Source organism: Henckelia pumila, chromosome 4 (assembly GCF_033568475.1).
Source record: "Henckelia pumila isolate YLH828 chromosome 4, ASM3356847v2, whole genome shotgun sequence".
In the NCBI taxonomy this organism is placed as follows: domain Eukaryota; kingdom Viridiplantae; phylum Streptophyta; class Magnoliopsida; order Lamiales; family Gesneriaceae; genus Henckelia; species Henckelia pumila.
In genome coordinates, this window is record NC_133123.1 from 233,402,482 (window position 1) to 233,407,795 (window position 5,314).

The 5,314-nt window shown below is 34.5% G+C and overlaps 1 long non-coding RNA gene across 5 annotated transcripts; it reads right to left on the bottom strand.

The window, feature by feature from the left end:
- Nucleotides 1–537: 537 nt before the first annotated feature.
- On the bottom strand, nucleotides 538–4,325 carry LOC140865750 (uncharacterized). 5 transcript variants are annotated; one of them, XR_012144714.1, is made up of 7 exons: nucleotides 4,062–4,325; nucleotides 3,226–3,360; nucleotides 3,066–3,143; nucleotides 1,902–1,974; nucleotides 1,724–1,808; nucleotides 1,010–1,143; nucleotides 538–778 (listed from the first exon to the last, which is right to left on the bottom strand). It is a non-coding gene; the product is annotated as an uncharacterized lncRNA (long non-coding RNA). The 5 variants fall into 5 exon arrangements; XR_012144712.1 differs by having other exon boundaries at nucleotides 2,098–3,143; XR_012144711.1 differs by having other exon boundaries at nucleotides 1,010–1,131; nucleotides 1,902–3,143.
- Between the last annotated feature and the right edge of the window lie 989 nt (nucleotides 4,326–5,314).

Consider the following 5,314-nt stretch of genomic DNA (forward strand, 5'->3'; position numbering starts at 1 on the left):
CTACAGACCACATTGGGAAGCCAAGTGGGGAATCGGGCCTCCTTTATCTGGTCGGCTTTGAGCTACTTCTGAACTTGTCTGTTATTATCGTATCCTTTTCAGGCTCAAAATGCCTTTATTTTGCTTGAGTTGTTGAGATCCCAGGATGATGTTCAGTTTATGCTCTGCTATATGGGACGGTATTCACTACAAGAAAAACGACTAAAGACAACGCTTTTTTCGCGTTGTTAATGTCCCCAAAAAAGCGTTATCGTAGCCAGTGTTGTAAATGACCATGGTCAAAGACAACGCGAAAAAAGCGTTGTCGTTTCTGAAAAAGACAACACTTTTTTAAACGTTGTCGTATCTAAAAGCGACAACGCTTTTTAAGTGTTGTCTTTTATAAAAAGCGTTATCGTTTTTGGAAAAGAAAACGCTTTTTAAGCGTCGTTGTATTTGGAAAAAACAACGCTTTTTTAAGCGTTGTCTTTTTTGGTAAAGACAACGCTTTAAAAAGCGTTGTCTTTTTTTAAACAAAAAACAAAAAAAAAATTAAATCACAAATTTTCAATATTATAAATCACTCAAAATTCAAAAATTTCTAAAATAAAATTTAGTATACAATCTTCCAATATTATAAATCATTCAAATAAAAAAATAATCGAATTCTAAATTAATGAACACTAGGAAAAAACTATGCATTAATCTCGAAAAACTTTGATTCCTTCCTTCAGCACATGTTAGCGTCCCAAGCTTTCATAAAAGTCGCAACTCTTTTTCTTTAATTTGTATCTCCATACTGTAAATTATTAAAAATAAAAACAAACATAAAACAAATATGAATAGATTAAAATGGAAAGTAAACTTAAACACTTATTTATCAGTAAAAGAACATGAATTTAAAAATATTATGTTGTTGGATTGTTCCCAGAAGTGATAAAGAATCTGAAATATGATATCATGTTTATGTACTAAACTTGGAATCAAGTAAAAAAAAATCAGAAAAAAGAATACACTGTTGAAAATGAACCTTCCTAATGGAGGTAAACCCCCTGCAACTGATGATGATGATTGCCTCCTAATATTTCGAGCCTCTTGGTTGGATAATGGATCAACTTTTGGAATGGTTAATCTCCTGTTGCTACCCCTTCCCTGATATTAATCCTTCACGAACATTAATCAGAAAACAAAGAAAAGCAAAAGCTATATAAGAAAAAAAATAAGCTTTGTCACACCTAGCTCTCAAAAATATAGATGTAAGCGGAATAAATGTAAAATACTTTAAGAGAAATGAGAGGGGGAAAAGAAGGTTTTAGTTAAATTATATTTTAAAAGTCACTGTCTGCAATCGTGAATTTAAACCCGGAATAGAAGATCCATTGGTTAAATATGCAACTTAAATATTTATGCATACCACACAAAGAGACGTATATAAACGAGTAAGTGGTTCTTTATGAAAGCATGAATTGTATCCAAATTGCTACTAAGTTAAAAAATACAGATATATCAGAACTAATGTTAATCCCACATAAACAAAAAGGATTACACCAATGCCAAAAATAATTTAAATCTTATACATTGGGCACTTTATCTTTTATGAAAGAGACATCGCACATGACATAGAAAATAAATGCACGAATGTCCCATTCTCTCTGTACCAATGTATGATATGCATTAGCAAGCTTCACGTGTAAAACTAAAGTGGAGGAAACAGGGAAAGAAGCCAAGAAAAGCAAGAACACACCCATAGAAGACCATGGAGAGAGGGCAGAACCAGTGTGTCCAATGGAAGTTGCTGTGAATTCAGGCACTGCCTTAAACTCACTCATCTGCATCCACGACAAAAAAGAAAACAACGAAAGTTTTAAAAGGAAAGAAAATGCATCATGATTCTTGTAGGAATTAGAGACAAGAAAACATACCCAAGTGGGAGCATTCCCAGAGGGGCCATCCCACCCTATGTGCGCCAAATGCTTGTGTTGTTATGAGTTGTCACTACAACAAAACAAATTTTTAATATTATAAATAACTCAAAATTCAAAATTTCAAAAATAAAATTTAATATACAATTTTTATAAATCATTCAAACACAAAAAATAATCGAATTTATATACAGACCAAATGTGACAGAGAGCAGGTGCTTCCAAATGTGGACCTCTACTTTCTTTCAAATCTCTTAAATTTAAACTTTTAATGACAGCTACCAAAGTTTCTACTGAAGTTTCTACGAAAGTTGACTGAAAAATATTGAAGTTATTTATGGGATAGTACAACATATGATACTAATTTCAGTATTGAAACAGACATAACCAAAACCAGGCCTTTCAAAACAGATTATGTCAACGCTCCAATCCTATTTTGTGAACATAAATATTAAGAGCAAAATACATTCATATCACTATCATGATCTGCACAACGTGAAATGAAAGCACGTATCCCATTGTCCCATAATTTTTTCACAACTTGAAACGATGAAATCATGATCTGCCAAAACCAAACCAAAATTAATACAGTATCTGTATTTTTTCAATTTTGTAAATTTGTAAATTGTGTCATTCTGGATGTTGATGCATGTTAAGTCTTCTTCCTTTTAAAAAAAAACATCGTGAGACAGAAATCATTGAACACACATGTTCTATATTTTAATAATTGTTATTATTTTTAATACTCAAGCTCTGAAACTATTCGATATAAGTAGAGAAATTAAACTATTTAGTCAAAATTCAAGCTCCGTTAATATTGAATGAGATTAGCATTGACAGATAAAATCAACTCCACTTGAAATTATGCATTTCGGTTTCCATTTTTGCAGATTCCCAAGCACTACACCTCATCATTTGTATGTATATCCACATTCCAACAGATTTATGTGCCATAATTTAAGACCTTCTACTCGAGACAAAGTTAAATTTTCAAATGAAATTGATCAAAAATTAGTGAGGGATAAACACAGGGAAAAATAAAAAGAAAAAGAAAACATTAGTTTTGTAATTGTATTATTCATGCTTGCATGAAACAGACCAAATCAAGAAAGGCATCAAAACATGAAACCCGCTTCTTTAGAATTTGAGACAAAAAAAACTCACCTCTCCAGCGTTGAGTCAGCAAAAAAAAAAGGATCAAAAACCTGTGACGAGTCGAAGAAGCTGTGGAAGATCTCAATCCTGTACGTAAGAACTGGAATCAAGCTTATAATGTCGAAACTCAAAGTAAAGAAGGCTGAAATAAAACAACAGCCATACTCACCTTAAATGCCAATAACATCCATATCAGGAAAATCATTTTCAAGGAAGTCTAAGAAATTCTGAACACCTTTCAAAACCATGTTAATCCCCAAGGCATCACCTGTGCTGCAGCTAAATCTAATTCACAGATTTTTCCCTGCAGTAGCACACTAGATTCTAAAGAGTCTTGCAAATCTACTCGACATGGTCCAACATTGAAAATGCATACATTTTCAGTAACAGAATCGAGTTCAATGCATATAACCATATCAAACAAGAGCAACTTAACAAAGCGCGACATTGGCGTCAAGATTACGTACGGAGTGGAACCACCAACTCAAGAAAATGTAATCAATATCAGAGCATCGTATTATGTACGGAGTGGAAAAAGAGAGAATGTCAGTAAGAACCACCAACTCAAGAAAATGCAAGCAATATCAGCAAGATTAGAAAAGTTCAAAGTATTTAGCAATGTTAATTAATTTTTGGAATTCAAAATGGGAAATTAGAACAAAAAAGCTTCAATAGTTTAAATGAATGGAGCCTTTCCCTGGGTATTCATAAAAAAAAACACCAGCAACAGAAAAAAGGTTGTCCACGCCTCACTTGCCAACATTTTCTTTGGCCATCTAATTAAGACAATGAAAATGACAAAAATTTACAATTCTGACAAATTCTATTGGTATGTACGGATGTACCTACTCCACAGGACAAGAACTCAATCTCTGTAAAATCATCGTGCAGAAACATACACAACACCAAATCATTCCAAACCATACTTCACAGACCAAATGAATCGAGAAAAACGAAACAACTAAAAAAATTCTTGAGTTCGAAAACCTAGAATTCAGAATATACCTCCAGGATTCGAAATAAAGATCCAAAAAACCTTCCTTCTCTCCTAGGCAACAGTCGGTGACGACAAAACGATGACGAGAGAAAAAATGGTTCGACGGAGCGTGCGTAAAAATTAGGGAAATAGGTACTGGAAGAAAGCCCTCGACGAGAGGATTCTAAATCTATGCTCAAATCAATTTTTCAAGCAACGAGGCGGTGTAGATCGGAGCTAGAAATTTCGAAATGGTGAAGGGAGAAAGGAAGAAGATAGCTCGATGAAAGAGAGACCATGCGAATGTAAGAAATATTTTATTTTGGGGCCAGATTATGTTTTAAAAAAAATTAATAGAAAATGTTTTTTTAAAAAGCGTTGTCATAGGTAGTAAAAAAAAACGCTTATGTAGATAATTAAAAAAACGCTCATAGACAACACTTTTTAAAAGCGTTGTTGAAGATATCAAAAAGCGTTGTCTTTTATAAATTTAAAAATTATAGACAACGCTTTTCAATAAAAGTGTTGTCTATGAAAAAAACACAACGTTTTTACAAAAAGCATTGTCTTTTAAGTGTTGTGCATGAGTTTTTTTCTTGTAGTGATTCCTACCAATTCATAGGAGGACCATGCGAACATGTCTACATTATTCTCCAGGCAAGCCCTCAACTCGCCTTGAATACCAGGCTCTAGGTCCCGAGAAATTTTTGTTGTCCTCCCTACATGCCCAGGCACCACCTCCACTTCATCCCGCTCCTTATTCAAAAGGGCATGCGCCTAATCCACAACATACACTTCTCACTTCCTTGGATCACTATATTCCCCCTCCCTGCGCGATCGTTTATTATCTACTTGTACTATTTTTGCGTAGCACTTTCGGGAGGAAGGTTGTTCCCCAAAAACCTCTCCTACCCTATCTCCCAAAGGGAATTTAATCTTTTGATGATATGCCAAGGCCACAGCCAAGAGGGCGTTCATGGCCGGCTTGCCCATAATGATGTTATAAGAATAGGGAACGTTCACCATTGTGAACAACGTCATGAACATCCTCCTCAAGTCCCCTAACCCTAAAGTAAAGGTCAGCAACATATCCCCTCGGGGCTATGCAGTGTGACCTGCGAAACCATAGAGTGCGGTCTTGACAAGGCTCAAACTATACCCTTGCAGATTTATCTGGTCAAAAGCTTCTTGAAAAATTGCAATAACATAGATTCCAGAATCCACAAACATCATTCACACATCATAATTGGCTACTATAGCCTGGATAAATAGAGCATCATTG